Consider the following 8,244-nt stretch of genomic DNA (forward strand, 5'->3'; position numbering starts at 1 on the left):
AAATGTCTTGAACTGCTTAGAGTTATATAGCTAAATTCACAATGACAATATTTCACGGAATTGTTATCAGTAGATTATATGTCAGTTGATAACTTTTTATAAAGATGTTGGTTCATACAATTGATTATTCAAGGACTGAATTTATTCTTGTAGAACAAAATAAAATGCAAACAATTTTAAGATGCAGTGTAGCAATAAACAAGACACTTTTATCCATTCGATATAAATGAAATGAACTGAATTGAAAAGAAGAGCTGTTATAAATGGTCACTGGACAAATGTACACTGATTACAGAAGTGTCTTAGTAATAACCCTCTCGAGGGAACTATCTTCCCAAACAGGTGCTGGACTAAGTGATTTCTAAGCAATGTTCATGGTAAAGTATAATTTTATGTCTTCTAATGCTGTGTAACATTGGGTGCTACCACATGATTTGACAGATACTGTCATCAGTCATTTCTGTGTGTGAAGAAATTTTTTAAACTTCCATAGTGGCTCTATCTGAGGAGCATATATCTTCACTCTTATTTTTCAGCCAATTATTGTACAATTACATACATAGCTATATTTATACATATGACCGAGTCATTGAGTGTAAACAAGAGATTATATCTGTACTTAAAACTTTTTTTCTGTTCTTAAGAAAACATCCAAAATAATCCTAAGGTAGTTGACTGTAAAGGCTGATTTGCCACTGTAAAATTTAGAATGATGCTAAATATATCTAACCACTGTGGGAGAAAAAATGTTATGAAAAGTGAAGCAAGTCCTATTTATTTCTTCCACAAATATTCAGATTAGCTACACATAATGCATACACGCATTCATATAGACACTATCATGTATTTTTAATATTACATAGAAAAGAATATTTTCACATAATATGTATTCAGTTTGAGCTGAAGAGTAACTTTATGGTCCCCAAAACAGACTTCCTTTCTTTTACTTTTTACTCATATGATTATCTTCTTTTAATTATTAAATGCTGTCTTATAGATATAATAATAATAATAATAATAATAATAATAATAATAATAATAATAATAACTTGTAGATTTTTATATGTCAGAAACCTGAAATTAAACTTCTGTACTTTCTAGCAGAATGAAATGTAAATTTGCACAAATTTACCGTATCATTACAGTATATTTTAAACCCTGTATTTTCTATTCATGAACCCTTTTGATAATATACTCCAATACCAGGGTACAGTTTATCTCCTGGAAAATGAATATAATAAGTATTTTAGATAATTAAATAATACTAGTGATGCTTCTGGCTTGTAACACTATTAGGCTTCCTGTCTTGCATAATAAACTCAGTTGATTCAGTAAGTTTTGTAGCACTCTCAAGTCTTATTACCACTCACACTGCGCCAAGCATTGCTGGCATACTTTTGGAGACGCTCGTAGTTCCTGCTGAATATTTTTCCCTTACTAAGTAAGCCAAGTAGCAGAACATCATTGAAATATAAGCGACATATCTTGATCCTACTACCTTATAAACCGACTGGAAAAAAAGTAATTTCTTATATGTTGAATTATACAAGCTCTCACAATCATCTTAACTGTAGTTTATTTCCTTCTGGATTAAGTTTTTAAAATCCATCTCTAAGCAATTTTTAACTCAATGACATAAACAAAAGATTAATGAAGAAGGAAAATAATAACAATCTTCTAGTATTCATAGTTAATTGTACAGTAAAAAGAAAATGAACAAAAGAGAATCCTATTGCAAGAGTCCTTTCTTTCACTCTTCCTTGCACATAATTGAGGGTCACCAGTAGCATAGATCACTCTGTGCACTGCTTAAGTTATGTGGCCCAAAGCAAGAACACAGATTTTTGAATATTTGATTTGTATTCCTTGATTTGTTTACTGTTTTGTCGTTTCTGTTGTTTGGTTTTGGTTTTTTGAGACAGGGTCTCACAGTAGCCAAAGCAGGCCTTAAATTCACTATTCTTCTGCATTTGCTTGAGTACTGAAATTATACCACCATGCCCAGCACAGAGTTTTAGGATTCATAATATATTTCAGGACATAGAGACTTGCCTCATATACCAGGCATGTATACATTTAGTATTAAACAATTAATAAAAACTTAGGATCTTATGAGTATTGATTTGTCTATATGATAGAAGTAACTATAAATGCTATGATGAATACAATTATAAGAGTTTTTAATTTATATATTCTTCTTTATTTATATATACAAATTGTATCTAACTATCAGACCATCCATCCATCCAATCATCCAATCATGAAATAACAATTTGTATAGTATGGGGCACATATGGCTACAACTGTTAACAAAAATATTTACTCTCTGGAAACTTTCCTAATAAATGTTTCAAAACTACACAATAGCAACAATAGAATGTGTGTGTGTGTGTGTGTGTGTGTGTGTGTGTGTGTGTGTGTGTGTGTGTGTGTTTGAATCCATGAGTTTTACTGACAGGAGCATGGGCAACTCAAACATAGATGTTACATTCAAATCTCATCCAGTACGGGGAACAGCTTACAAAACTGGAACCATGGAGCACACTACATCACTTATAGGAGGCCCAACAAATGAGTGTCTCCTCTTCTTAGCAGTCTTGCTGCTCATATAAGCATGGTGGTGGATGGGCCATGTGAATCTGGTACATTTCAGAGACTTCTGGAGATATGAGAGTTATTCACCTCCTGAGTGCCCTCCTCATTGAAAATAGTTTTTTCTTACTTAATAAATCATGATTATAGTATCCACTCTGTCTGCTCCTCCCTCTTCTTCTCCACCTCCCTTCATATCTGAGTCAACTCCCTTTCTGTCTCTCATTTGAAAAAATGAACAAGCTTCTATGGGATAAAATATAATAGAATATATTAGAATATAATATCATAAGATGAAACAAAACAATTGCACTGGAATTGAAGAGCAAGAAAAGTCCAAGAGAAAGCACAAGAAACAGGGCCCACTCCTTCACACACTCAGGAACAGTATACGCACACTAAGCTGGAAAACAACATATAAGCAAAGGACTGATGCAGACCTGAGTAGGTACTTTGCTTGGTGTCTCAGTCTCTGTGAATTCATATAAGCTTTGATCAGGTTGACTTACAGGGCCTTGTTTCTTGGTGTTCTCCATCCATTTTGGACCTTACACTATTTATGCCTTTTCTGCAGGTTCCCTGAGCACTGTGGAGAGAGGTTAATGGAGACATTTCATTTAGTTAGGGCTGAGTGTTCTAAGGTCTTTCACTCTCTACACAATGTCTGGTTGCACATCTCTGCATCTCTTGCCACCTGGTGCAGGAAGAAACTTCTCTAATGATGGCTGAACAAGACTCTAACCTATGAGTGTAACAGAATGTCACTAGGAGCCATTTTATTGCTTTAAAATTTTTAGAACAGTAGTATTTGATTTTACCCTAAGTTTCTGGACTATTTAGTTTCAGGTTCTTAGTCACCTAAGCTGTCAGAGATGAGTTCGATCTCATGAAGTCAAATCAGATGTAGATTGGTTACTCCAAGTTTTGTTTCACCATTGCCCTAGCATTTATCTTGAAGGCAAGACACTATTGTAGATAAAGGTGTTATGGCTGGGTTGGTATTTATGTTTCACCTTTAAAAAACTTCAGAGTAAGTACCTTTCTGTATTAAAGATTGTAAAACTAAAACATATGGGTGAAGGCTCTATGTGGGCATTATCTGAACTTCTCCATTTTGAATAAGTTGTGTGGATTTTGTTTTAAGCATTGGGACTTTGCCATCAGTGTGTGGAGAGAAACTTATTTTCTTGGAAACAGCCTGGGTTGTTTGGTGATTGCCATGGGACCCATTTGGCTAAAACTCATAAGATGTAAACTAATCCCACTATTGGAAGCTTCACTTGGTGACAAAAGATGGTCAGTGGGGGCTTTGTCTTTTTCATTATTTGGCAGTTTCATTTAGATCACTTTCATATATCTATGTATTTTAGGATGTTTTTACTTCATTGTTTCCATATTACCCCTAAAATTACCCCTTAATTTTGTTTGTCTCTCCCTGTATTTCCTTTCTTGTTTCTTGCCTTTTGTAAGTGTGAGAAAAGCTCCAGGAAAAGAAAAGATAGAGAGAACTTTGCTCCCTGGAATGTTCTTGGATGTGATGTTGTGTTTCCTGTGTTAAACATTTACATTCAATGTATAAGATGTGTTTAGTCTCGTTGGGTTTCAGAAGATCGGTATAGAACCCAATCTGGTGGAAGTACCCTGATTCTGGACATGTATTCTGCCTTGCTTTCATATTTCCCCAGATATAATCTATACTATATGTTAAACAATTGTGTTTAAATTAGTCTATTCTGAGAAAGTTCTGGGAGAAGGCTGCTCTGTTAATATTTAGTATGTGCTTACTGGTGTTTATTTACATATGTTTCCGATCATGTTTTTCTGACCATGCTTTTCTGAACTATAAGAACCTTTCTTGGATTATTACTATCTTTGTTACAATTATGTATAAAAATACACTAAATCTAAAATAAATATGTTCTACAGTAGTAGACTGTGGACTGCCTCATTACTTCAGGTCCTCAGATCATAAGTCTTGAGGGCAAGATTTGCACACATTGGCTAAAAAGTTGACAGATATCATTAACTTAACAGCTAATACCAACATACAGGCAAACACAGACTGTATATGGCTTTCTGTGTCTAGGATAACTCACTCAGGGTGATTTTTTTTCTAGTTCCATCTACTTACCTGCAAATTTCATGACTTCTTTTTGTGGTTGCTGTGTGTCTGTTTTGCTTTGTTTTTAATGACTCAATAATGCTCCATTATGTAAATTTCCATGTTTTCTTTATCCATTTTTATATTGAGGGGCATTAAGGGTGCTTCCAATTTTGACTATTAAGAATAGAACAGCTGGGAAAAAGCATGTACTCCCTGGAGAACAGAGGGTCTAAGGCAGCTGCAGTGACAGCAGACAGCAAAGCACAGCAAAGCAAAACAAGTGAGAATACTGGCTACTATCCAAAACCTAATCTTTCGGACTTCTCAGACAAAACAAGTGGGGAAGATAAAAAGAAGTGGCCCTCCACTGCGGCTATATTTCCCCCAGGGTGAAGAACCACAAGTTCTAAGCACACTACACTCTTTTGAGTACTGCATCAAGGTAGTCCTCCTGTGGAACAAAGGATCAACACAGTGAGACAACAGCATTCTAGCATCTAAGCCAGTGCTCTACTCTGTGGCTGATTCCTCTGAGGAGAACAAGTAGCCAGAGGATCTCTATGAAATCATGGATCCTCGGTGGCAGAGCTCAGATGTATCTATATCCAGGAGGACAGTCTGCCAATCCAGTATATGAAGCAGCTGCCTTTCGATGGTACTCACACCCTTGATTACCAACTTAGAAATTCCAAGCCTCTCAACAGATGCCTAAAGAAAAGGGTAAGAAGACAAACAACAAAAACCAGGACAGCATGGCTCCATCCAAAAGCCCAGACATCAACAGATACTCTAAAGCAGCTGAATCTCAGGAAAATGACCTTACTACTATGCTTATACAGTTATTTGAGAACTATAAAGAGGAAATGAATAGATTCTTTCAAGAATTTCAGGAAAATACAAACAATTAGCGTACATCGAGAAGAAACAAGAAACCACAATCAGGTGAAAAAATGAGTAAAACAGTTCAAGACATGAAAACATAATTAAACACCATTTTAAAAACTCAAATTGAGAAAATGCTCAAAATGGAACAATTAATAAAGAAAGCCGGAATTGAACAGACAAGTATAACCAACAGAATCCATCATATGGAGGAAAGAATCTCGGGGGCTGAAGATACAATAGAAGAAATAAATATATCTCTCAAAGAAAATATTAAAACAGAAAAATTTGTGACACAAAGCATCCAAGAAAACATGGTCACCATGAAAAGGTTTATCATCAGGATTATAGGAGTAGATAAAAAAGAGGATGCAAAGTTCCAAGGACCAGAAACTGTTTTCAAGGAAATTGTAGAAGAAAATTTCCCCAACCTAAATAAAGAGATACATTACACATGCAAGAGGCCTACAGAACACCAAATAGGCTAGATCAGAAAAGAAATTCCTCTAGCAACATAATAATCAATATCTTCAAAAAAAAAGAAAAGTTATTAAAAGCAGCAAGAGGAAAATGCCAAGTCACATATGAAGGCAGATCCATTAGAATTACACCTGACTTCTCAACAAAGACCAATGAAAATCCAGAAGGTTTTGGACTGAGGTCATCAAGACACTAAGAGACCACAGATGCCAACCCAAACTTCTATATCCACCAAAATTTCAATTACTGTATATGGAGAAAACAAGACATGCCATGACAAATCAAATTTAAACAATATCTAAACACCAACCGAGCTCTACAAAAGATAGTAGAAGGAAAACTCCATCACAATGAGGTCAACCACACCCAAGAAAAAACAGTATATAGATAATCTCACAACAGCAAAACCAAAACAGGCACAGCCACACACAATCACCATCAATTCCACAATAAAATGACTCAACGATCATTGGTCACTATTTCTCTCAGCATCAATGGCTGTAACTCCCCAGTAAAAAAACACAGCTTAACAAAATGGATACAGAAACAAGATCCACCATTCTGTTGCATTCAAGAAACACATCTCAGCAACGAAGATAGACATTACCTGAGCATAACAGGCTGGAAAAAGGTCCTCCAAGCAAATGCACCCAGGAAGAAAGAGGAAGTAGACATTATTATCCTGAATATCTATGCCCCAAATACAAGGGCATCTGCATTCATAAAAGAAATGCTTTTAAAGTTTAAATCACACATTGATCCCACAACAATAATAGTGGGAGACCTCAAAACACCATTCTCACCTATAGACATATCTAGGAAGAAAGTAAATACAGAAATAATCAAGCTAACAGAGGTCATGATTCAAATGGACCTAACAGATATGCACAAAGCTTTTCACCCAAACAGAAAAGAATAGACCTTCTTCTCTGCATCACAAGGAAACTTCTCCAAAGTTGACCATATAATCAGTTACAAAACAAACTTCTGCAGATTAAAAAAAAAGATGAAATAACCCCTTCATTTTATCAGGCCATCATGCTCTAAAACTGAATATCAACAATAGAATTAACAAAAAGTATATAAACACATGAAAACTGAACAAAGTTTTACTCAATGACAACTGACTCAGGAATGAAATAAAGAAATCAAAGACTTCCTAGATTTAAATGAAAAGGAAGGCACAACATAGCCAAATCTTTGGGATACAATGAAAGCAGGCTGAGTTTATAGCACTAAGTACCTTCATAAAGAAATTAGAGACATCGCATACATCTGAAAACTCTAGAAAAAAAAAAAGCAGACACACCCAAGAGGAGGAGATGGCTGGCAATAATCAAACTCAGATCTGAAATCAACAAATTAGAAACAAAGAAAACAATTCAAAGAATGAATGAAGCCAAGAGCTGGTTCTTTGGGAAAACCGACAAGACAGACAAACCCTTAGCTAAACTAACTAAAAGGCAAAGGGAGAGTACCTAAATTAACAAAATCAGAAATGAAAAGGGAGACATAACAATGGATACTAAGGAAACCCAAAGAATCATTAGGTCTTACTACAAAAGCCTATATGCCACAATATTTGAAAATCTAAATGATATGGACAAATTCCTTGATAAATTCCACTTACCAAAGTCAAATCAAGATCAGGCCAACAAATTAAATAGTTGTATATCCCCTAAGGAAACAGAAGTAGTCATCAAAAGTCTCCCAACCAAAAAAAGCCTCAGGCCAGGTGGATTCAGTGCAGAATTCTACCAGACCTTCAAAGAACTAATACCAGTACTCCTCAAATTATTCCACAAAATAGAAAGAGAAGGATTACTACCAAACTCATTCTGTGAAGCCAAGGTCACGTTAATACCTAAGCCACACAATGACCAAGAAAGAAAGAGCATTTCTGACCAATTTCCCTTATGAACATGGATGTAAAAATACTCAAGAAAATTCTGGCAAACCAAATCCAAGATCACATCAAAAATCTCATCTTTTACGACCCAGTAGGCTTCATATGAGGCATGCAGGGGTGGTTCAATATATGGAAATCCATCAATATAATTAACAATATAAACAAACTCATGGCCATTTGTTTAGATGATGAAAAAGCATTTAACAAAATTCAACACTCTTTCATGTTAAAAGTCTTAGAGAGATCGGGCATACAAGGCACATATCTAAACACAGTA

The sequence above is a fragment of the Acomys minous genome (genome assembly GCF_964271855.1).
Source record: "Acomys minous genome assembly, chromosome: 6".
In the NCBI taxonomy this organism is placed as follows: domain Eukaryota; kingdom Metazoa; phylum Chordata; class Mammalia; order Rodentia; family Muridae; genus Acomys; species Acomys minous.